Source organism: Danio aesculapii, chromosome 2, assembly GCF_903798145.1.
Source record: "Danio aesculapii chromosome 2, fDanAes4.1, whole genome shotgun sequence".
NCBI classification, from domain to species: Eukaryota; Metazoa; Chordata; class Actinopteri; order Cypriniformes; family Danionidae; genus Danio; species Danio aesculapii.
This window is the reverse complement of record NC_079436.1, coordinates 42,532,933-42,560,593: the sequence shown is the minus strand read 5'-3', so window position 1 is coordinate 42,560,593 and position 27,661 is coordinate 42,532,933. Positions and strand designations below refer to the sequence as shown.

At 38.5% G+C, this 27,661-nt stretch overlaps 1 protein-coding gene across 1 annotated transcript in view; it reads right to left on the bottom strand.

The window, feature by feature from the left end:
• Window positions 1–27,661, bottom strand: part of basp1 (brain abundant, membrane attached signal protein 1) — a 31,229-nt gene that overhangs the window by 2,765 nt on the left and 803 nt on the right.

Here is a 27,661-nt window from a genome sequence, read left to right as displayed (position 1 = left end):
ATAAATATAAAAACCACATGCCTTCTCTACCTCGGGGGGCTTTTTTAAGGTTATTTATGACCATTTGCATTGGTTAAATGTTATTATTTGTAGTAGTATGATCTATTATATGCATATTTATATTTGTTTTAATAAAAACCAGTTTAGATTTGTCTATCTGTCGGGTTTTGGAGACATCTGCATCACCATATGGGGCATAAGAATAGGACATGTGTTTTTGACCATACTTCGTTATTATTGTTCATTTTTTCATTTGCTGGAAATTAGAACTGAATTTAGAAATAGTTTTGACACAAATCTTTGAGCTTAACAAACAAAATTAAATATGTAGGCTAACGATTTTCTTCAATGGAGTTCGTACAACACCCTTTCCTTATTCACGAAAGTAAAGGAGTAAAGTTAAGAGTAAAGAGGCCAAATGGAGGAGGATCGTTATTTATCCTCGTCTGTTTAACTGTTTTCTTGGTAGTGAAGCGTTGAGTTTTTCCACTTACAAGATTCGCCATGTAAATAGCAAATGCGCCATGGCGCGACAGAACTGACTCTTAAAGGGAATGGGAGATGAGACTCTGATTGATTCAATGCACGTTATGCTCAAAACACACCCATAACTCATTAAGAGAATAAGCACAACCCTGTTAGACCATGCACCAGGGTGTAGAGTGTATTTTTCCGGCCTTAAAATAGCAAAAGTGGATTCGAACACACTCTTAATGCTTATGCGCCATGCACTTTAGACTTTGGGCCTAGATCATGAAAATAGAGCCTTAAGTTTCATACTGTCATATTTCCCCCACAGTCCAAAAACAAGTAGTATAGATGAATTGAATAAACTAAATTGACTGTAGTGTATGAGTGGGAATGAGTGTGTATGGATGTTTCCCAGTACTGGGTTGCAGCTGGAAGGGCATCCGCTGTGTAAAACTACTAGAAACGCCTGATGAATAATGAGATATGGCTGAAAAAAAAGTAACAAATGGATGAGTTTCAGTTATGCTATTTATCATAGTTTTTAGCTGTAAATGAGAAATAAATGCTTAGCAAGTATTTGTGTTATAAAGTAGTTTTATTTTGTTTTTTGTCAGTTAACTCTTACTTCAGTGATCAAAAATAATAATTTTTAGTGATTGAAAAATATGATATTAACTGTAAAGCAAATTCAATATTCACTGACAGAAAGCAACAGACACTCTTGTTTCGTCTCATCAGTGTTATTCCTGTTGGTGTCTATTGGCATCCTTTTTTTCCATCAATTGAACATGCTTATTGAGTATTCTATTGTCATAGAAATGATCTGCTTCAATCTGATGATTGTCTGTGCTTGTCGTTGCAGTGTAAACTGGTCTTAATATTCCTGCCTAGCACTTCTCAGTTTAAAAAAATGTTCAATACTGTATTATTCTATATGAAACACATTAATATGCTACATTATTCTACTTTACACTATGCTAAACTATATTATCCTATACTGCATCATTTTTACTGTCAACAGCTATCTGTTTCTATTTCTGCAGACATTTTAGGAGAAACATAAAAGAAAACGGTAACTCGATTGCTTCACGAACCGTGAACAGATCAGAACAACCAGTGAGCAATAAAATCTTCCTCTGGGATTATTCAAGTGTAGCATGTCAAATGCAACATGTCTTGCATAATCAGAATGACATACTGGAGAAAAAATAATAATTCTAGCTTTTTATAGGGACTGAAAAAGCCATCTGGAAATAGGTCTCTGCGCAAGGTGTTGTCATGAAGGGGAAAGCAGAAGTAACAGAATCTAATGATATACCTTGCATGTTCTGCTCTGGGTTTATTTTTGTACATGCACTTCAGTCCTGACACAGGGAGCTAATAAAAGCTCAGCCGCTAAACTCGCATCTCTGAGACTGTCTGTCAGGGGTTCATCATATCATGCATTAAAACCTGATCATTAATCGGTAATCAGACGCCAGCGCTGATAGTTATCTAGATGGATGGAGGGGGTTTAGAGGACAGCATCTATGAGATATACTACCTGCAATTCAGAACTGCAGTTACCAAGGCAACCCGGGTGGGTCACATGACTTATTCCGAATAAGGAGCCATGCGAAACACATTCTCTTTCTCTCTCTCTCTCTCTCTCTCTCTCTCTCTCTCTCTCTCTCTCTCTCTCCAATCTCCCTGTTGGCTGCTTTAGCGTTCCTGAGCTCAACAACCATCTGTGTAATGACACACTTGCACACACACATACAGTTTTTCTCCAGACAGAAGGAGAGCAGTAATCATGTGACGGCAACATGCGAGCTGAATGTTTCGCCAACATATGACAACGGAAACATGGAAAGTCTTTCCTTGTCATGTGTATGAGAACAATAGACACTGTCTGTCCCGTCTCCACTGAGTCAAGCAGACAGCAGCACGCTGTTTCAGCGTTAAACAATACGCTGCAGTTTGTGCGCGTCTGTGAGCTGTCTCATATGGTCGGGGGGCTTGAAATTCACTTACTGTTTGAAACCTGCTGATTGGTAGTAAATATGATCCTGGTGTGGCTTGTAAACTGTCTGTGCGGAAAGTGTCAGTGTGATGTGCATGTGGTATACAAAAGCTGTATGGAAATGATGAGCTTCATGTTCGGTCCCTACTAAAAGACAGCACAAAACCAAAGAGTTTAGTTGTAGTGACGAATGAATGCTGAGTCTCAATGCATCAGCCAGATTAAACTTTCACATGGCTAGGCCAAGAGTTGTCAATCTTTGAGTCGTAAAATGCCACTTTTAATTCTTTATAGCTCTGTCGCTCATGCTAGAGTCCAGGACAGAGTTCTTTCATAGAGACTAGGGCAGAGCTCTATCATAGGCTACGTCTGAAATCGCATACTTTCCTTATATATAGTATGTGAAAATCAGTATGAGAGCCAAGCGGTGTGTCTGAATTCACACTGTAAAAAAAAACAGTATGTCAGAAATACTTGGATTACCTAATTCTTCCTCTGGGATTATGTAGTGCGCATCCTATAGACTCTATACTCAGCCAATTCGAATGTTATCACTCGATTAAATGGGCGTTGTCAGTGGTTATCAGCTAGATATTGGCCAGTAGGGGCCTACTAGTAGGCTCAGAAGGCTGTTATCATCCATCCACGTGGTTAATAAGCTACAGATCAAATACGACTGTGGCTGGAAGTTAATAAGAATTACTTGTAATAGCTATTAAATTTCCAATTATGTATTCATTAACGTCTACCCCAACCCTAAACCCAACCATCACAGTATTGTAAAAACAGATCTGGATCTGGAGTCTTCTCTATTAATATATCTGATTAACCATGTGGATGGATGATAACAGCCTTCTGAGCCTACTAGTGCAAAAGGGCCCTACTGGCCCATATCTATCAGCTTATAACCACTGATAATGCCCATTCAATTGAGTGATAATATTCAAAGCAAGCGCTATATTGTCCCATTAGGCTACAGGAGAGATTTAAGAATTGGAATAAATTGATGCAACTGCTGCAGACAGGTCAAGTGATAATGACAAATGGAGGATATTGACTTTATTCTGCAATGCAGAAGTACGCTCATTTTTGCAATTGTTTTAGAACTTCTGATTTAGTTGCATATGGTAGAAATGACTAAGAATAATAAACGACAAAAAACAGTACACAAGCAAGTACTCTACAAGCAAGTGTGTTTATGACTATACATAAAAAGTAGAATAGTATAATAAAGAAATATCAGTTTGCAACATCAAGCAGCATAATGAGCCATGTTTGACGTCAAAAATTCTATTTAAGTGACTGAGACTGGACATCTCAAACCAAAAAGATTAAAAATTTCAGCGTCTGCTCATACATGAAGAGTAAGGTCAATAGTTTGTTCAAATTCCATTCATACTACTTAGGGCTGCACAACATTGGGAAAAAAAGCATTGCAATATTTTGCATTTCTGTGAAATATATTGCAATATGAATATAATTTCACAATGTGACTTAAGTAATGTTTGGGAAGAATTCACAACAATCAATAATCTGCATAAAATCCACCCCCCCCCCCCAAAAAAAAAAAAAAAATATATATATATATATATATAATGTAATTAAAAGATTTAAACACAGATAAAAACTAATTTAACAGTGCTTTATGGTTTTTGGTGGAATATTACAATAATCAGGGAAAGAAATTCAATTATTAAATCTAAAATAACACCTTATAGTCTTCATTTTTATGAATAATTAATCTTTGTTAAAGCGGCAAACTTTATAATTTCTTGTTCCCAAATAGTTTAAATTTGCTTCAAATCTTATAGTCACTGGCCTTAAACACATCTAAGTAAAAAAATACACACTAATAGATTATGGTTGAAATTCAAAATGACTCAACAAATTTTGTGTACTAAACTGTGATTTTTAAATCCCAACTCAACATCGCACGTCCTGCGATGTGACTATTGTGGTAGCGCACATCGCAATATCGATTTTGAAATGATATATTGTGCAGTCCTATTACTACTCCTATTCATACTATCTAGAACATACTTTTCTAATAGTCGTGTAATAAATAGGCTATATGCATGGAGACTTTTAATTTTGAATAAGCCAGCCATTATAAACTTGATGCATTTAAAATCAGATTTGACTAAAATCATGATCTTCACTGTCTGAATGAGATATGATATAAAGTGGGTCTCACACCGGACAAGAAGCACTGCAGTAAATTTCATTATTCCATGCCATGTCTTTAATATATGAATATTTATTTGGCCGCATTATTTTCAATGAAGTTTTTGTGTTCACCTGCTCCTCCTAACAGCACTTGGGGTTTATTGGCCTTCACGTTTTACACTTGAACAACTAAATGAATGCTTAAGTCTATTTAACAGACTATATTTTAATTAAAGTGCATTATCAATGCTGTAAAAAAAAAAAAACATTCTGAAATTGAATATAGTCACATCAAACCGTTCACCGGAACTAACACTTTAACACGTGCCATGCATGTAGCTCATTCAAATTCAAATGTAGTACCTACACAAGTAATGGATTTTGGATGCAGCTATAGGGACCAGGGACCAGGACAGAGCTTCTTCAAAAAGGCTAGGGCACAGGATAAAGCTCCATCAATATGGCTAGTATGCAGGGCAGAGCTGTATCAAAGATGCTAGGGCACAGGATAGGGCTCCATGAAAAAGGATTGATCACAGGAGTGAACCCCTTCATAGTGGCTTGGGACCAGAACAGAGCTCCTTTATAGAGGCTATGCCCCAGAACTGAGCTCCATCAAAGAGGCTAAGGCACAGAGTAGCTTTATTGAAGTGGCTAAGATGCAGGACAGAGCTCTATTAAAGAGGCAATGGGGCCCAGGACGGAGCTCCATTATAGATGCTATAGGGCCCACGGCAGAGCTGCATGGTAGAGAGAGTAGCCGATTACAATTGATAAAACCAATAAATTATTGAAATCAAACCATGTGGAATGGAAAAAAAAATATTTGTGTTTTAGTTGTTTAGGTGTTCTTTCTTTTATGTAACGTGAGTAATGAGTTATTTATATATTTGCCTGCCAGTAACATGACCTTCTTTCATTGTATACTGAACAAACATGAATTCACAGGCTGTTTGAAGTTTGGACAGGATTAGGCAAGATGACTGACTGGTATTGTTTATCAAGCAGTTCTTAGTCATATAGCTTTGAAGTCACATTGATTTATTTAAAGGGCGCCTATTTGACCTCTTTTACAAGATATAAAATAAGCCTTTGGTGTCTCCAAAATGTGTCTGTAAAGTTTCAGCTCAAAATACCCACCAGATAATTTACTATAGCCTACAGAAACTGTCCGTTTTGGTGTCTGAATACAGTGTAGCTGTTTTTGTAGCCTGTGGCTTTAAATCCAAATGAGCTGCTTCTCCCCGCCCACCATTCCCACGTGCATGTCTGCTTCTCCTGCGTTACGTCAAATAAACAGCAGTCAGTGATAGAGACAGACACGGATGAAGCTGAAATACAGCTCATTAGTCAAAAATACCAAGTAAGTTTATTTGATGTATTTGTGTTGGAGTTTATTCAAGCCTTTCTGAAATGATGAGTCACACACAAATGTTATTTGCAGTACGCACACACACACATATGTGCATTTACTGACACCATGCGGCCGTGGTGATTATAGCGGTTAAAAATTACCTAGCGATTTTATTGTCTTTATTACAAATAATCTGTTTTAAAAACTTTCTAAATTTATAAAACTTATAGAAATCACAGAGTTGGAACAGATTATTTAATCTCAATTTCTTTGCAAAAAAAGTGGACATGTGTTTACATGTTATTGTAGAAACATTATGCCTGTCAATCAGTTCACTAGGCGGTAAAAACCACACTCCTATGTAACGTTGCCATGAGCCTCCAAATCACTGAGAATTGGGTTCTATTTTAACATCAGGAAATTTTTAAAAAGTGACTTATTGGGTTTATATCATTTCAATATGACTGTGGACACACTATACATATACACAGTTCTGTCCAAACAGCTTGAAAAAAGTTGATTTTCATCATAGGTGCCCTTTGTCTTCACTACCGTTCAAGGATTTTGGGTCTGTAAGATATTTTTATGTGTTTTTATTGTTTTTTGTGCTTATAAAGGCTGTATTTATTTGATCAAAAACCACCAATATTGTAAAATTCTAGTGCAACTAAATATAAATAGTCCTGTGATGGCAAAACTAATATGCCAAAAAAGTTGGTGCTCAAGACAGATTTATATTAAAACAGCTTACTGTTAAATTGTATCAAGTAAAAAATATAATATTAGGATTCTTTGTTGAATGAAGAGTTCAAAAGAACATCATTTTAATGTACAACTCAGTAGTATTACCACTTTTAAGCAAATAAGAGTCATTTAAAAAACAAACAAAAAAATCACATTGACTCTAAACTTCTGAATGAGAGTATATGTACTGCTATATAAACTTGTGTAGCTTTGAATCTCAGATAGGTTACATAACCCCAAAATACACACACACATTTGGCTCGAGGCAGAGGTAGTGTGGTGGGGGGGGTGTGGAGAACTGGAGCATAAAATCTGACCCAATCACTGTGCTGTAACAGCAGCAAAGCATTCTGGGAGCAAACAGACATTCATAGTGTTTCATATTCAAATATAACGAAATGCATTTAGATAAAATATTTAGATATTACATATTCAGTAGCATGATGTGTTGTTTTGTTCAGTAGAATGATATGAAATGCCTATCAATTAGTATATGAATATTTTATGGTGCCTTGTGTTGGGGCAGATCACGTGTGGCCTTCTCTTGCTAATCTACATAGCACATTTATATAATGTGTATATGTAAGATGTAATAATAATGAAAATTTATATGCAGCCTTGTGGTTTAACTCTCAACTATACATTTTTCTATGCATGTGTGTGCTTATATTTTAAATACACATGCTGTTGTTTTTCCTCCAGGTCAGCAGGAGGCAGTGTATGTCGCCATCTGTGATATATTTGACTGAAGACCATAGTTGAGTGGAGGGAATGGAAAATGCGACAAGTCAAAAAGTACGACACACTCTAATAACTCTAGAGCTGTCCTCCAAGCTCAAATACACACATGCGCACACAAACTCATAACTCTAGAGATGTACTCAAACAAAACACACACACCAGCACATTGTTGGCCAGGGCTCCGGCCCCTACGTAAACAGGAGCCCAGGCTAATGAATAACCTCCAGAACACAGAGCAGACGGCGAAACTGGACGCTTCCTGTTCTTTGTTGACGTTTTTTTGAGATGACTTAAGAGTAAATATGCGATGATGAGTCATATGATGATTATTGTGATTGCGTTTGTTTTATTGATTACTCGTGTTTGCACAGATCAAGAGCCTGTTGGTAGACGTGCTTTCGGGATGACCGAAAGTGTAGCTGCTGACAGAAAAAGTCAGATTTTTATCACTACAAGTAAATTGTTTTGCTCAATTTCTGTATTTCCTGCACTAAAAAGTAGCCTACGTGTTTTATTTTTAGGCCCGAATTCTTGTGTGTCCAACGATTGCTACTTCCTTCCTGATTCTTCCTGATCAGTGCACACATTTTCAACTCTTATTAACCACGAGACAACCATTAACTGCACGCTAGCTGTGGAACAAAACTCTCAAACAGCTAGTTATTTACTCCATTGCACAATTCACTAAAATTAAATATGCAAATCAGGTCGCAGCATGAAAAGCCAACAAAACTGGTGATGAACAGAATTCGCAGTTTGTAATTCTTCATCTAACAGGCCGCTTTTGAATGCTAGGGAGCGAAGCACAAGGGAGACTACTATGATCTGTCTTGCTTAATTCAGTTTTAAATAAAATGATGTTTAATAGTGATGCAATAAGCGCCGAGCTGTCTATAATGATCCTTATTTACAAATGAGGTGTGATTACATTGCTGATTTAGGCTGCTTTATCTGAAAAGTTTGGAGCTAGGGCTGCACGATATTGGAAAAGTCTAACATTGCGATATTTAATTTATTCTGCCATATATTTCGATATGAATACAGTTTCACTAGATGACTTGAATAAATTATTTTGAAAAAAAAAATATCATTTTAAATTGATTGAGATGATTCTGTAAAGGCCTGCATTGGCATAAAATATAATAAACAATCTACAAGCGTGGATAAATTCAATAAATAAAACCATACTAATTAAATAAACAGCGTTTTATTGTTTTCCGAGGAGTCTAACTCTATTCAAGTATATGGTAGTTCAGTAATCAAATAATACTGCATAGTCTATGTTGGATAAACGATTCAATAAAATTTTACAAACATCACAATTTCAACTAATTTACAATCAGTCACAGCCCTCAAAAAACACTTAATGATCAATTATAATCTAGACTCAGTGTTGCATATTCTGCGATGTGACTATTGCGAATGATCACATTGCGATATCGATGCTGAAATGATATATTGTGCTGCTTTATTTGGAGCAGTGTAAAAATGCGATGTAGGTATTCTTGTTATACACAATTGGTCAAATATTTGGATTATTATCAGTGCTTAATTTGTATAATGTGAGGTCCCAGAACAGATTGTGGTTATGGATATGGTATGTTACCAGAGGAGGGAGAGGTGTAGCGGGGGTGTCAAGGACACAAGTGGGTTGCAGACGAAAGTGCAGAGGGTTGGGGAGTCGTGGAAGAAAAGTGAAGAGCGGTGGGCGGGGGCAGTTGGTGGGAATGCGTGTGAAGAGGGGAAAATAAGGTGCCCTGATTATTTTTATATATTTTTTACAAAATTACAAAATACTTTACATTATTATCGTAAGGACCACTTAAATTGATTAAAAGTGAGTTTAAAAAAAAATTTAGATTACAAAAACCTGTATTTTAAACAAATGTTAATTGAAACTTTGTATTTGTCAAATAATTCTGAAAAAAATATTTAGCAAGGTTTCTACTAAAACATTAAACAGCGCTAATTTTAATAATGATAATAATAAGAAATGTTGCTTGAGCTGCATATTTTTATTGTATTGTTTAACTTTATTTTTGCTGAAAGTCTGCATGGACCAGAAGTTGCTGCAGACTTTTATTTTAGTATGATGATATCTTTCCAACATAAATGGAATATTGAGTAGGGGGGCGGGTTTGATTTTTGCACTCTTCGTATTATCTCTCACTTCCAGCAAACTAACGGTTTGAGGGGCGTGGATAAGCATATTTCAACTAAAATGTCATCAGAGAATGGATTGAGTTTAGTGGATTGGTTGAGTAAACTAAATAGACTTAATATTACTGTCTAAGGATGTTTATAAACAATAGCATTTTTAATAATGACGAGAATAAGAAAGTGATACAAGATAAAACTTGTTTGACAAGAATGTGCCATGACTATCCGTATTGTGTTGTTGTAGCAGGGTCATTATTTGGGGTTATTTTGTTTAATACTTTGAAGAAAATATTAATACCTAAGTGTGTAAGTGGGCGACACGGTGGCTCAGTGGTTAGCACTGTTGCCTCACAGCAAGAAAGTCACTGGTTCGAGCCTCGGCTGGGTCAGTTGGCATTTCTGTATGGAGTTTGCATGTTCTCCCAGTGTTCGCGTGAGTTTCCTCCGGGTGCTCCGGTTCCCCCCACAGTCCAAAGACATGCAGTATAGGTGAATTGAATAAACTAAATTGGCCGTAGTGTATGTGTGTGAAATTGTGAATGAGTGTGTATGGATGTTTCCCAGTACTGGGTTGCATCTGGAAGGGCATCCCCTGTGTAAAACACATGCTGGATAAGTTGACGGTTCATTCCGCTGATGAAAAAAGGGACTTAGCAGAAGGAAAATAAATGAATGAATGAATGTGTAAGTGTGTCTCCTTAATCATATGTTAGAGACAAATTTGTGTTAAGAACCAAGTGAAATCTCAGTGACAATTTTCCAAAATGTCCTGTTGGTTCTATCTTTTTTGCAAAAAAAAAAAAAAAAAATGAAGTTTTTGTAAATAATATTTTACATTTTCCAACTGTAAAAATGCATAATGTAGAGTTTGGGCCATAGTATTTATAACAAGTTGTAGTATATATATATATATATATATATATATATATATATATATATATATATATATATATATATATATATATTATATATATATATATATACATATATATATATATATATATATATACTATATATATATATATATATATATATATATATATACATATATATATATCATTTGTATACTACAACTTGTTATAAATATATATATATATATATATATATTATATAAATATGTATTAAAAAAATGCCCACATTTAGTTACAGTATAAGTAAATGTGTTTTTATCACAATCTTCAAAACATCTACTACTTCACAAAGGGAAGGTTTTAAGCGAACACTGCAATAAAAACAGTCCAACAACCAATGCTCTGACAAATGATGTTAAAATGGAAAGAGAAAGAAATACCAAGGTATACGCAGTCCTTGAGTGTGTTTCTACAACTGCATTTGAAGGCGCTGAGGTGGTTTACTAACTCATTTGGACAGTTTCTTGAGAACTGTGAAAACTTTGACCTGGTAAAATCCTTCAATCTACACACACACAGAGCCCATGTCTCAGGATGGAAATTGCTCTAATGAAAACAACGGCAAGGGAACATAAACACCACTGGCAGACAAAAACACGCTCACACACACGCACACACACACACACGCACACACACACACACACAAACACACACACAGACCTTGAGATTCTTTCTTCAATAGTGCACAGACTCCACATTAATCTGATGACTGTTTAGCGGCTCACGGATGGTAAAATGCACTGTGACTTTGTGTGTGTGTTTATTTAAGCCTGTCATGATTCCTAACAACACCCAGTCTCAGATAGTAACACACACACACAGAGAAAAATTCTTAAACCTCACCCTGAGTCTCAGCCTTGTTCTCTGTATGTTTCATGATCGTGGGTGAGATTTGATTGTGTCACGTCCTTCAAGTACAAACATCCATAAATCGTGAAACTGACAGATGCTTGATAACATGAAATGTGAGCTCCCTCACCTGAACACACATCCGTGTATAAATGAACTGCAAGCTTGTGGGCGCTTCTGTAATTCGTCATGCTTTATTCGTCTGTCACGGATTGGTCAGGCTCTCACGATCCCCACTCACGAAGATCACCATCACCTGACTTCTAATGAGCACACAGCTGCATCACATTCACGAGCACCAGATAAAAGCACAGCACTCCAGTCGCTCATTGTCCGGGCTCGTCTCGACGAAAGCGGACAACTGAGCGACCACTCAGCGTAGTCATCCTCAGCTAAAACAAACGCTTTACTTACCTGTTCTCTTTGTATTCCTCCTAGTCTTCCTGGTCCACCCGAATCGTCCTGTCTTCCAGTCCTCCCAAGTCTGTGTCATCCTCTGTCAGCTGTATCTGGTGTGTGCTGTCCATCCTCGTGTATTCCTGTTACCCAGCCACGGAGGAAAAGACCCCAACATCATTCCTGATCCTCCTGGCTATCCTTCATGTGCTCCTTGTTGTCATTTAATAAACACCCTAACGTTTCCTTACCTCTGTCTCCTGTCCGCTTCATAACAGAAGCCCGGACCTATAACGACGACAACATGAGCACCCCCGATCACTTTCAAGAGCTGGTGGACCAGTTGAAGCGGATTCTACAGCCACCAGCTCCACTTTCCAACGCACCACCAGCACCGAGCACTTCCGCCTCCACAGTTTCTTCTTCGGCCCTTCCTTCCAGTCCCATGGCCCGACCAGCGCCCTACTCAGGCGGAGCGGGGGAGTGCAATGGTTTTCTGTTACAATGTTCCCTCATATTCGAAATGCAACCTTCTCTATATCCCACAGATAAGTCAAAGATCGCCTACATCGTATCACTACTCTCTGGGCCTGCACTTAAATGGGCTGAGACGATCTGGAACCAAGCCGGGCCGGTCATGAATTCCATCACTACCTTCACGGAGTATTTCAAAGAGGTGTTTGGACGTTCTGATGGGGAAGTAGCCGCTGGAGAGCAGCTGTATCATCTAAAGCAAGGTACTCTATCTACACAGGAATATGCTCTCCGGTTTCGCACTCTAGCAGCTGCAAGTGGATGGAATGAGAGATCGTTGTTGACCACGTACCGGCTCGGCTTGGAACCCACTCTCCGAATCCAGCTGGCCACATTAGATGATACTATGGGTCTGGAGAGATTCATCCAACATTCTCTCCGATGTTCCGATCGTCTCCGTTCCTATCAACAGGACACCATCACCCCCCTCGTCTGCACTCCTCCAATCGCCTGAGTCAACAGCCTCTCCAGAACCAGAACCCATGATAATAGAGTCTGGAAGACTGACATCAGCGGAACGACAGAGGAGGCTGACCCGGGGTCTGTGTCTATACTGCGGTGTCAGTGGACACACCCGTATGGAGTGTCCCCTTCGTCCCATTCGGACTTCAGTGAGTGTATTCAGTACGAATATTGAACAATGTAAACCACTTACTACCACCGTACAAATAACTACTGCCTCTATTTCTCTCCTTGTCACAGCCCTCATCGACTCCGGGTCAGCAGGGAACTTCATCTCCCAATCCCTCTGTCGTCAACTCCACCTACGTACTGAGGCGTCCTCGCATATATACCAGATACAACCGATAACCCAGTGCACTCGATCTTCGACCCGTATCCATCGACAATGCGAAGACATCCTTCTTCAAGTGGGGTTGTTACATCAAGAGAGGATTCAATTTCTGGTTCTGGAGGGTGCAAATATGGACATCATTCTAGGGCGCCCGTGGCTGGTGAAGCACGATCCCATCATCTCTTGGGGCACAGGAGAGATAAAGAAATGGGGATCTGGATGTACACCTACCTGTTTTCCAAATCTCCCTCTTCAAGGTCGGAACCCCATTTCTTTGTTTACAACATCGGTCGAGAGTCCTCCTGAGAAGCAGTCTATCCACATTCCTAAGGAGTACAGCTCCTTTCATGATGTCTTCTGCCCCAAGAGAGCTTCCCAGCTACCGCCGCATCGGCCATGGGACTGCGCGATCGACCTAGTTCCAGATGCCCAGTTGCCAAGAGGTAGGATCTACCCGCTCTCGCTTCCAGAGAATCAGGCAATGGAAGATTACATAAGGGAGGCTCTGAGTCAGGGGTACATACGTCACTCAAAATCACCAGCCGCCTCAAGCTTCTTCTTTGTGGCCAAGAAGGACGGAGGGCTGCGTCCATGCATCGACTACAGGGTCCTAAATAACGGTACAGTAAAATACCGATATCCCCTTCCTCTGGTACCAGCCGCTTTGGAACAGCTCCGAGAAGCTAAAGTCTTCACTAAATTGGACCTCCGCAGCGCGTATAATCTGATAAGAATACGTGAGGGGGACCAATGGAAGACAGCATTCGTGACCCCTACTGGCCACTATGAATATGAGGTCATGCCTTACGGTCTGGTCAACGCCCCCTCCGTATTCCAAAACTTCATTCATGAAGTCCTCCGGGAGTTTCTTCACCACTTTGTAATAGTGTACATAGATGACATCCTCATTTACTCCCGGAGTGAGGCCGAACATCGCCAACACGTTGCGGAGGTCCTACACACATTGAGAGAACATCACCTCTACCTCAAAGCGGAGAAATGCTCATTCCACCAGAAGTCGATTCATTTCTTGGGATACATCATTGACCAAACCGGTATACGTATGGATGGGAAGAAAATTGAGGCTGTTCTATCCTGGTCAGAACCCACTTCCATTAAGGAGCTCCAGAGGTTTCTTGGGTTTGCTAACTTTTATAGACGGTTTATCAAGGACTACAGCAGGATTACATCACCTCTCACTAATCTCCTCAAGGGTAAACCCAAAGGACTGGAGTGGACCAAAGAAGCAGCCGCAGCCTTCCGCCTTCTTAAGAAGGAGTTCACAAGGGCCCCACTCCTGACTCATCCTGACCCAAATCTTCCTTTCGTGGTGGAAGTGGACGCATCCACCACCGGCGTCGGGGCAGTATTATCCCAACATCATGATACACCGCCCCGACTGCATCCCTGTGCCTATTTCTCTCGGAAGTTGAGCCCGGCGGAGCAGAATTACAGCATAGGAGACAGGGAGCTTCTAGCAATCAAGCTAGCCTTGGAGGAGTGGCGTCACTGGTTGGAGGGAGCCAAACATCCGTTCCAGGTGATCACAGATCACAAAAACCTCCAATATATCAAAGAGGCCAAGAGACTATGTCCACGTCAAGCCAGATGGTCACTTTTCTTCTCACGTTTTGATTTCTCCATTTCCTATCGTCCAGGACCCAAGAATCTAAGAGCAGACGCTCTCTCTCGTTTACACGAGCATCACGATCATGAAGAACTCCCAACGAAGATTCTTCCCGAACACATCTCCATTTGTCCGATCACCTGGAACGCTCCTCCAGTCGTTGCCACTCCGGAAGCCCCTGCTCCGCCGGGATGCCCTCCTCATCGGCAGTTCATACCACCTGAACACCGGGTAGATCTGATCCACTCCTTACATACCTCGCTAGGCACTGGACATCCAGGGATCAACAATACTCTCTCGCTAGTATCCCAACGATTCTGGTGGCCAAACATGGCAAGGGATGTGAGGCAATATGTTCAGGGCTGTAAGGACTGTGCCCAATCCAAGAGCCCACGTCATCTACCCGCTGGAAAGCTCCATCCCTTGCCGATTCCGAACCGTCCCTGGTCACACCTAGGAGTGGACTTTATCACTGACCTCCCCTCGTCAGAAGGTAATACCTGTATTCTAGTCATCGTAGATAGATTCTCAAAGTTTGTCAAACTAATCCCTCTGAAAGGTCTTCCCACAGCCTTTGAAACAGCCGACAATATCTTTAATCAAGTCTTCAGGTCATTTGGTATTCCAGAAGATATTGTGTCGGACAGAGGTCCACAGTTCATCTCACGTCTATGGAAAGCCTTCTTCAAGCTCCTAGGTGTGGCCGTCAGCCTCTCTTCTGGATATCATCCCCAAACCAACGGGCAGACAGAGAGGAAGATTCAGGAGGTGGGACGGTTCCTGAGGACCTTCTGCAGTGGTCACCAGAGCTCCTGGAGCCAGTATTTGGGCTGGGCAGAATATGCCCAAAATTCACTGCGGCAACCCTCCACCGGACTCACGCCATTCCAGTGCGTCCTGGGCTTCCAACCACCGCTCTTTCCCTGGGATGGCGAACCATCTGATGTCCCCGCAGTGGATCACTGGTTCCGGGAGAGCGAGAGAGTCTGGGACGAGGCTCATCAACATCTGCAGAGGGCAGTCCGTCGAAGCAAGGTAACCGCCGATAGAAGAAGGTCTGAAGAACCCAGATACACACCCGGACAAAAGGTGTGGCTATCCACCCGGGACATACGCATGCGACTGCCCTCTCGCAAGTTAAGTCCCCGATTTGTTGGTCCCTTCACCATCGTGGAACAGGTTAACCCCGTCACCTACAAACTACAATTACCCTCTCACTACCGTATTCACCCTACATTCCACGTATCACTCCTGAAACCCTATCACGATCCTGTTCTTCCCTCCACAGAGCCTGACCACGAAGAGGAACCCCCTCCTCCACTGCTCCTAGAAGAAGGAGCCGTCTACGCAGTGAAGGAGATCTTGCGTTCCCGACGTCGTGGTGGCCAGTTGGAGTACCTGGTGGACTGGGAAGGGTACGGCCCCGAAGAAAGGACATGGGTTCCCAGAGCTGATATTCTCGATCCTAGTCTCATGGTGGAGTTTCATGAGAGCCACCCTGAGTTCCCAGCGCCTAGAGGCAGAGGGAGACCACCACGGCGTCGGAGGTGTCGGCCCTCAGGAGCGGGCCCTGGGGAGGGGGGTACTGTCACGGATTGGTCAGGCTCTCACGATCCCCACTCACGAAGATCACCATCACCTGACTTCTAATGAGCACACAGCTGCATCACATTCACGAGCACCAGATAAAAGCACAGCACTCCAGTCGCTCATTGTCCGGGCTCGTCTCGACGAAAGCGGACAACTGAGCGACCACTCAGCGTAGTCATCCTCAGCTAAAACAAACGCTTTACTTACCTGTTCTCTTTGTATTCCTCCTAGTCTTCCTGGTCCACCCGAATCGTCCTGTCTTCCAGTCCTCCCAAGTCTGTGTCATCCTCTGTCAGCTGTATCTGGTGTGTGCTGTCCATCCTCGTGTATTCCTGTTACCCAGCCACGGAGGAAAAGACCCCAACATCATTCCTGATCCTCCTGGCTATCCTTCATGTGCTCCTTGTTGTCATTTAATAAACACCCTAACGTTTCCTTACCTCTGTCTCCTGTCCGCTTCATAACATCGTCTGAAACAATGCCATTTCCAGCGTTTCAAATCATGCATTGTGTTTGATAACATGCTGTCGTGGAAATGACATTTCGAATTTGACGTGTTTTGACATTTCGGATTCTAGTCGCTTGTCTTTCTACATCAAATTTCACGTCTTGCATTTATGTAATTAAAATAACACTTTAAATTTATTTGTGAAATTACAGCATGATTGGAAATGATATTTTCTAGGTGTTCATTTACATTTCTGTTTATAAAAATTAATCTCAGGGACATAAATATGCTTTTAGTGGAGGACAACCATTAGACAAACTAATAAACATAACATGAATTGTTAAAATCCAATGTGAAGCACACAAGAAATGTGGTTTTGGAAGCTTCATTGCTAAAATCACATGTGAAACAGGTGTAATACGCATAATGTATACAGATAATGTAAGGTAAATACACATAAACACAATTTTTTTCATGTGAAAATGTTCCAAAACCTTACATTTCATTTGTGTTTCATTGTAATTTCAATATTATTCTGTAAGGTATTTGTAAACATTTTATTGTAAACATGTTTCTGCTATCATCACACATTAGGACTTAATGTTTTAATTTCATAAAGATGTATTAATGTTTCAAAGATGTTTCTCTTTAAGGCGTAGTTCTTCTATTGACCCTCTTGCCATAAAATACTTTTTTTTCTCACATAGAACATAAAAGAAAGATTATTAGCTGAAACCGTGGTGTTTGGGGATTCATAAAATGCATACCAGCACTCCAAGGTTGTGTAATTAACTATTTGCAAGGTTGTGGATTAATATTCCACAGACCGTTCATTTCGCTTCATCAGACCTCAATGTATCACCAGGAGCCACAAGTATTACATGTTTGCCTGTATTTTTTATTATTATTTTTTTGTGACTCTATAATTGCCGGTAGCCACTGATTTGAAATAATGAATCACAAAGGACGTTGAAAAAGGACAAAAAAGTGACCCACATGTATGGTAAAAATATATATATATACAGTTGAAGTCAGAATTATTAGTCCCCTGTTTATTTTTTCCCCAATTTTTGTTTAACGTAGAGAAGATTTCTTCAACAAATTTCTAAACACAATAGTTTTAATAACTCATTTCTAATAACTGATTTATTTTATCTTTGCCATGACGACAGTAAATAATATTTGACTAGATATTTTTCAAGACACTTCTATACAGCTTAAAGTGACATTTAAAGGCTTTTAATTAGGTTAACTAGGCAGGATAAGGTATTTAGGCAAGTTATTTTATAACGATGGTTTGTCCTGCAGACTATCGAAAAAAATTTGCTTAAAGGGGCTAATAATTTTAAAATAGTAAGATGGAATTTTAAAAAATTAAAAACTGCTTTTATTCTAGACAAAATAAAACAAATAAGACTCTCTCCAGATGTAAAAATATTATCAGACATACTGTGGAAATTTCCTTGCTCTGTTAAACATAATTTGGGAAATAAGAAGAAAAAAATCAAAGGGGAGCTAATAATTCTGACTTCAACTGTATATTTTGTTTATTCTGTGAATTATCTCTTTAAAGGAAAATTCCTCTTTTTTCTTGTATTATTTTACAAGTCCCCTAGTGTTAAAAAATGAATTTTATAAATTTTTAATCCATGCAGCCAATCTCCAGGTCTGATAGGAATACTCTTAGCTTAGCTTAGCATAAACCATTGAACTGGATTAGACCATTAGCATCTTGTACAAAAAATGCAAAAACTATAACATGGCTGCAGCAGACGCAGTTATTATACAGTGCTTTTTTACCAGTTGGGGCCAATTTTCAAGTGCTGCATAATATCATTACACCTGTAGCCATGGCAGCAAAGCAACTTTTTTCTCATTGGTCCTAGTAAACAACTACAAAATAGTCAAGATTTAAATAAGAAAACTATCAAGACTCCTTGATGAAACTAATGATGATGCTATGATAAAAAGGGACTAAGCCGAAGGAAAATGAATGAATGATGCTAATGGTCTAATCCAATTCAATGATTTATGCTAAGCTAAGCTAAGTGTTCGCGGATAGACCCGGATACTGGCTAAATGGATTTAAAAAATGATAAAACTCAACTGTTTGACTCTAGGGGAGTTGTGAAAATTCCAAAAACATTGAGTGTTCCTTTAAATAGCTGATATTTAGGCTTAGACTAAGCATAACTCACATATCACCAGGGGAAAAATAATAAAAATAAAAGGGACACATACAAATCCACAGATTGTTTAATGTTTAATGTTTTCATTCTTGAGGGGAAACACGCTGTCCAAACAAGAGGCGACGGCATTGTTCATTAGACCTTGATTGTACAGTCAGTGTCCTGAACACGACACGAAACTCAAGAAGGAGTTTGTTTTTTCACTGTGTCCTATAATAATACAATTTTAGTGCTAGAATGATTTCTAGAATGAGTCTGATATGTGGTATCTATAATTATTGGTTGTCATTCTGTAGATTGCTGTTATATTTTTCCTATTAATTCTGTGTTTGTCTCTGTTCAGCAGACAGGTGGGGTCAGTGGGAGTCTGGCCTTGGATTGGCTGGTGCCGTAGGAACCATAGGAGAGCTGTCATTTTGGCTCATTTATACAGTTCATCTACCCAGAGAGATTCCATGATGACACACAACACCATATCAAGGAATATGAGCTGATGATTACCCATAGGTAAAAGTTTAACACATCCACCTTATTTTTAATGTAAGAGTGGGCCATGTATTACTTAAATGTGCAAGAGGCGGCATCTTGATGGGGGCGGCATGGGGGGGACACGTGCCCCAGTAAAAATCATCTGTGCCCCAGTAAGCTTTGAGATATGATTTACTTTATACAAATGTATTAATTTAGAGTGGTTATCCCAAAATAAAGATATTAGAGGCCATTCACATTTGGCATCTTTTGCACACACAAGTTTGTTATTCTCTATGTGCAACCGAAACAACACTGGTGGAAGCAAACTGACGCATACGTGCAGAAAACCATAACCGCAGACGCTGCTCCTGCTCCCGGTGTGAATCCCGGTTGTTTACAGTACATGCATGGCGATAAAATATGAGCCGCTCATGCGCTGTGAAAAGGTAGTAACAGCCTTTTATTTTACTTTTATTACACGAGTTGTTGTATTATGCAGAGAGTTTTGCAAGTTGACAAGTGTATATAATATGATGATGATGATGAAGGTAAGACTTAATAACATTAATTCTTGGCCTTGAGTAGGGTCTAAGATGAACAGATATCTGTAAAACAAATATATATTTTTTTGTATTTTATAGAATTGTCAAAAGAAATAAATTGCATAAATATTAAGTGTATTAATCTCAGCACATCAATCCAGTTTTGTCTTTACGTTGTTTTCCAGTTACATTTACAATTGTTTTCTGTTATTTATTTAGAATAATTGTATTTATATTAAATATACATATTTTTAATAAGACAAATTCTGATTTTGACCATATTTTACCAAAAATTGGGATAAAACAACTATTTTTTAGAAGGTCCTTTTTTATAACTAGATGTAACCTTGCAACCGCCCATGGTGCCATTTAAGCTAGAACCTCCACTGCTCTGACCCTCCATAGACAGCAATTGTTCAAAGACATTCATATGTTTGTGCACCTTTTTATACAAAGAAAAGTCCAGAAAAGTCAACCATAGTCGTAAGAAGCTCTGTGAACTATTTGGTGCACCAAAACTTTGCCAACCTATGTATTCCCCATTAGGGTGTGCGTTTACTACAGTAAATACAACACTTGCGTGTCATGCTGCCGACTCTAATGGCAATTTGTTGTAGTAAATCCGCAACCTGACGCAGGAGATAAAAGCGAGCAAAGATGTATTTACAGTTTTATGCTGCACAAAAGTGCTCATGGAGCATTTTATCATTACGGTTGAACCACTGAAGTCATGTTTTGTCAATGTTTTTGGTTCCTTTTCTGGACTTTGAACATCTCATTGCTATCTAAGGAGGATGAGGGAGCTCTCTGATTTCTAAAATATTTGAATTTGTGTTAATCTGGAAATGAACAAAGGTCTCAGGGCATTGGAAAAGCATGAGGGCAATTAATAACCTCAATAATAATAAGACCTCAATGTATTACCAGGAGCCACAGATATTATATGTTTGCCTGTATTTTTGTTACAATCTTTTTTTTTTTTTTTTTGTGACTATAAATGCCGGTAGCCACTGATTTGAAATAATGAACCACAAAGGACATTGACAAAGGACAAGAAAGTGACCTACATGTTGTATGGTGAAATTTTTCATTTTTTTGGGAACTATCTCTTTAAGGAAAAATTTTTTGTAAATTTATTTGACCTCATTTTACAACTCTCCTGGAGTTGATGCATTTGACCAATTTTGAGTCCATATAGCCAATCTCCAGGTCTGACAGGAACACTTTTAGCTTAGCTTAGTATAAACCCTTGAACTGGATTAGACCATTAGCATCTCGCTCATAAAATGCAAAAACTATACCATGGCTGCAGCAGACGCAATGTTATAATACAATGCTTTTTTCTCTATTTACCAGTTTGGGACTATTTTCAGGTGCTACATAATATCATTACACCTGTAGACACAGCAGCAAAGCAACTTTTTTTCCATTGATCTTAGTATACAACCACAGAATAGTCAAGCTTTAAGTAAGAAAATATTTGAGTCTCTTTTTTATTTTTGACTGAGATGCTAATGGTCTAATACAATTCAATGATTTATGCTAAGCTAAGCTAAAAGTGCTTCCGCTAGACCCAGAGATTGGCTGAATGGATTAGAAAATGGCTAAAAATCCCCAAGAAGTGCAGCGTTCCTTTAAATAGCTGATATTTAGGCTTAGTCTAAGCATAACTCTCATATCACCAGGGGGAAAAATAATAACAATTACATTTTTGGGGTGAATTAATCCTTTAAGTCTGAAAATATGACTTTGTAAAACCACAAAAGTGACAGATCATCAGTTTTAGTGGCTCTGAGCTTCTCTTAGAGAGAGCCACCGATCATTTTCCACACAGTGCACACAGACCGCAAAGGATGACGGGACAGAACCTGACTAGTGACTGACACTTAAACTTATCATGTTTTGCCGACACAAACCAAGTCTGCCTGAGGAAAACATCAAATAGTAAAAGTAAGCTCCGTTCATCACTGCCACTTACCAACCGTGTGACAGAATGGGTGCGTAGAATTTGAATAGTTTTTTTTTATATTAAGTGATGAGTCCAAAAATAGATGTAATTTTGAATGCTTCTCTAATTTAAGACTGTCTCAGATGTGCTTGAGTTATCTGTCCCTTTCAATGATCTTTCTCAAACAAACACACACACACACAAAGCTCTGCTTGGCTGAACTGCCTCTGTCAGTGCCATCCTGTCTCTCTGCCTCCTTTCTCTCTCTCTCTCTCTCTTTCTCTCTTTCTCTTTCTCTCTCTCCGGCTTTCATGCCTGTCGTGATCTTTTTCTGACAAACGCTGAAAACTGTGATCGCAATCATCCCTAAATGTTCCGATGAAAGCACCTGGTGTGCTGAATTAAGTGCAATATTTCAGAAAAGTCATGTTTTTTCTTTGATTTCTCATGCACTTGAGCAGTTGATCGTCATTACATATATATCTGATTGCCGGAGCCCTGTTTACACTTGGGATTAAGAGGCTATTTTGTCAATCCCATCACAAGTGGACAGCGCTAAATACATGTGTAAACACGCTCTAAAAGGTTTTGAGCTTGACCACTTGCAGAGGCAGTTGAAAATGCGTATGATTGGAGTGCTTTCGTTGTGTAGATGCTCATGTGGTTGAATGTGTGCTAAAAGAAATATAAACCACTTACTCTTTGCCTAGTGACCAAGCATGTTGTCATTATGGGACACATATGGGGAGATTTTTTTTCAAAATTTCATTGCATCGGACCAAAATATATGGATTCAATCAAAAACGTTGTTGCCATATACATCCTTTTCGTTCACTTGCTTTCCTACTTGCTTGGTAGCAATGTACATGTATTATGCATTCAGTAGTAGTTGTAAATCACATTGAAAGATCTGGCAAATGTGATGTAAAGTGTAATGAAATATACTTCTTTTATTAATTTATTGGTAATTTATTCAATAATTTATGGTTTGGTTTGGTTATGATTATCATGTCATCGATTCGGTTTAATTGATATCTCATTGACGATGCTTTCCATAAACAATTTTATATTTTACTTAGCAACACAATAATTATTGTATTAAAATGTATAATTTATAAATATATTTATATTTTATTTGTAATACAATTTTGTCCTTTAATATAAGCAGTAAGATATATGAACTGTACCTTTAATTTTACCTTCTCTTTTTGAATATATTAATCAAAACTAAAGTACATGCACAGAACAACATGTAATGTAATGAAATGTAATGTGTATTTATATAACGCATTTATTGTGTATGGCCATACACCCAAAGGGCTTCACAATCATGAGGGGGTCTCTTCACACCACCACTAGTGTGCAGCATCCACTTGGATGATGCGACGGCAGCCACAGGACAATGGCGCCAGTGCTCTCACCGCACACCAGCTATTGGGGGAGTGCTTTTAAACATGAGCATTTATAGCAAATAAATTAATGTAAATATTATCCCGCTTGCTTTTTGAGCATTGTTGAGCGAGTTCTTAAACACTGATTGGTCACACACTCAACAGCAAAAGCTGCGATTGGTTCTAACGGTCAGTGCAGCTCTGGCACTGTTCAGCAAACACAGTGACATGGACACTTATGTTAAACAACTACGGTGATCAGCTGATCCATTATAGACGGTGACGCAGCGGCGATTTAGAGGAAATAGGGTGGAGAGTGACGTCACGGCTCCCAAAATATTTTGCTTATATCTAAAGGAGGAAAACAGATACTGTGTTTGTTTTAACGGCACAAACCAGCACAAATCAAGCACAAACGACTTGTGCTGATTTGAAGTCATTTGAGCAACATGGGGTGGAAAGTGACGTCAGACGGTCAAAAAAATAATGCTTAATATCTCAGACCCCAAACCAGCACAAACATTCGTTTTTGCGGCACAAATCAGCACAAACGAATGGCATAGTTTTGGGGATTATTTGTTTTTATGGGGTGCCAACTTCACGGAGGTGAGAAACCTCACTCTGCAGACACACTCATTTACAGCTTTCATGTTTTCCTAGCTAGGTTCTGATGTACTTCCCTGTCAGTGAAAGACTGTCCAGCAAACTCACAAGCAGTGAACTGTGCACAGTTATCTGCTTTTTAAGTAGTTGGAGCGTTTTAATTACTCGCGGTCTCCTCCCGCCATAGTAAGCTACCACCATATGATGCATATGTGATAAATTACGCCAGTACATAATAACCGGTTATGATTATTACCTTATAATTCCAAGGTGACGAATAGTCTTCTAGTTTGCTTAGATAGAAGATAGTTTTCTATTGGTTTGCTTTAAAAGAAAATACATAAAATAAATTACATATATTTGTAATAATTTTAATAATTGATTGTTGTGATTTATTAATATATTTTATTATTATTTTACTGTCAAATGTGAATTTGAATTATATATTGCCTTAAAAATTATAATAAAATAAAGATCCATTTTTTTATGAAGTTTTTAAATTCCTCCTCTCTCAGTAGTAGTTGATGCCCAGTATACTGGATATTTATTTAAAGTAGGGGTACCATGGTACTTTTTTAAAGTAGCTTTTTATGATTTATTTATATAAATGCCATATATAAAATATCAGATGTCTCTTTGAGTGTATGCTGCAAATGAAATTTCCCTACTGGGATAAATAAAGTTAACTAACATTCTTTCTCAACTGATGCAAAAAACAAATATGCACTGATTTAGACATTGATTGTCTTCTTACATGCATCTGCAATGATGGACAACTCAATAGACAGTACATTTTCTTCCTCACACTGTTTTCACTTGTGTCCTGCACTTTTCTGCTATTGCCACACTAAATTCTTGGCACATTAAAAACTGTGCATTGACATAAATCTGACATTCTAAAACAAATCTATTCAAGATTGGCTCATTCAGCTCACAGAAGCAAAGGTGCAGAACTGTAAATGCTGGCGCTCACTCATGCTGGGTTAATAATGTTTTTGGTGGGTGAGTGGCTCCTGCATGACTTGCCTTCAGGCTTTTCTGCATTATACAAATTCAGTGGACAAATAAATGAGACCTGAACTGATGTAGCAATTCATTTATCTCTATTACACAGAGGAAGAGAGAGACAGGGAGATGTTATTTCCGAGGTGTAGCAACGGTTATACCAATGTTATGTCATCAGTCCAGTTCACTGAAAATCAATGCTCAATATCAGTATTGAAAAATATACACAATGTACACTCTACGTGGTTTCTTGTGGATAGCGCTTGGTATGTTTAAATGGATAATTCACTCAAAAATTATTATTAAATTATTGTTAATTTACTTCATGACAGGCCATCCAAGATGTACACTCTAAAAAAAAGATGCTCAGTTGTTTTAACCAAATATTGGGTCAAAGTTGGACAAATTCAGTGTTGGGTTAATTTCAAATTCAATTTATAACAAATAATTGTATCCAACTGTTGGGTTTGTCCATACTGGGTCAAAACAACCCAGCATTTTTTTCTTAAGTAAATTATTAATATTTTATTAGCATAAACCTTAAAATGTAAGCCAACAGTGCTTTAAAATGTATACAGTTGAAGTCAGAATTATTAGCCCCCCTGAATTATTAGCCCCATTTATTTTTTTATCCAATTTCTGTTTAACAGAGAGAAGATTTTTTAACACATTATTTTTAAATGGTTTTTAAAAATTTTAAAACTGCTTTTATTTTAGCAGAAATAAAACAAATAAGACTTTCTCCAGAAGAAAAAATATTATCAAACATGCTGTGAAACTTTCCTTGCTGTGTTACACATCATTTGGGAAATATTTAAAAAAGAAAACAATGACAATACTTTGAGGTCTTATCAATTGAATGGGGTAACATATCACAATCTAAAATATGGTGGATTGTTGTAATGTAACATACGCTCAAATATGGACAAACGCAACTGCTTTAAAAGCTTTTAAAATGTCATTCAAATTTAATTGACAAAAATTACCTGAACACTGGGTTTGTCCATATTTGACCCAATGTTGGGTTTCGACAACCCAATGTTTTACATAGTGCAAACATTCATGATGAAAATCATGCCATATAATAAAGATGTTTTTACTATTGAGATTACATACGTAAACATAATCTTATAATGTTATAGTCAGGGACGGACTTAACCAATAAGCGAGGTACGCAGCCACTTAGGGCCCCAGGGAAATGGGGGGGCCCCGGCCAATGCCAAGAAGTCTATATTAATAATCCTAAAGCTATTTTATAATTTTTTCTACCACATGTTGTAAAATCTGTCTATAACCATTAAGATTTTAATGTTATTACTTCTTTTCTAAACCAGGGGCTCTCATAAATAATGGAACGTTCCTTCTGTACTGCACATGCAAATATAAAAATTTAATCACAAATCACAAGTATGGCTTATTAACTGTACATAGCTTGTGAGCTTGTTTATTTGTGAATTTACTGTATTTAATTTACATTAAAGCTCCTCTTAATATATATTTTAACATGCAGTTTATTTACAAAAAAACTGAATCTAGAGAGAAAAATATCTATAAAGAAAGAAAGTGCTTTGAATTTCAATGCTAGGGCCCATTACCTGGAATTACTTAGGGCCACCAAATCACTAAGTCTGCCCCGGTCACAGGTTACAGCCTTCAGAATAAGCTCAAGCACACACCATTTTTTACAATTTTGCAACTTGACGCTTTTAATGGTGTGAATGTGTTCAGACACGACTGCTAAGGCAGTGGATTAAAGTAATAATGTTCAAATAATGTTTAGTCTCAGTCTTAAAAACACCTCAATGCATTTCCAGAGACTGCTGTATTAATTTTGTTTTGCCTGTATTCGTTTTTTGACTCTCCTAGTGAAGGTAGACTTACATCTTCGACCAAGGATAGATAAACAGTAACTTTTAATTTTGGGGTAAAATATGCCACGGACAAAAATGTTCAGGCAAAATCAGCGCATATTCTCGTTTTGAGCTGATGTTTCCAGGTTGAAACGCGTGACTCATTCAGGCTGGTGCTTGTGAACGTGAGGAGCTCATCACACCGCCCGCTCCTTCTCGCAAACTCACCTCAGACCCATAAAATGGGCTCTTATCCGGGGAAAAAAAACATAGACGTGATTATTGGGCGGAGACATTTAACACTGTCTGATTTCAATATGCCGGGGTCTGAGCGCTCTTTTTTCCCTCACGGGGGGCGAGCGCGAGCGCGCGGTCACTCGGTTCATTGTCTGCGGCATCACCGTGAAACGTAAAATAGGTTCTTCGACTAACGAAATAGTATTAAAGACGGTTGTAGAAGCATTTAAAATCATGTACGCACTCACTTGCGCATTGTAAAACAAAGCAAAATGATTAAGTGTGAAAAAATACAGGGTAAAAGCATCAGTTGACCATCCACACCCAACGCGCAATGCGCATGTGCTTTGCGGAGACAAAGGATTGGGCAATTACGGTGGCAGCTTAAAATAACGAATAAACACAAAATAAAACTACCATAAAAGGAACACTGAGACAGACATGAAAAAGATATTAAATCATGTTTGCTTTACATTAGTGAGAGACACACAAGAAATTGTATATTTGGCACTGTTTAGGGTCAGAAAATATCAAAAGTGCACAGACGTATGAATTTATTAAATTCAATTATCGTTTGTATATTATTCATAAGCTTCAGTTTTGTGATATCTGTGTATGTGTGAGAGTGTGTGGGTGGGT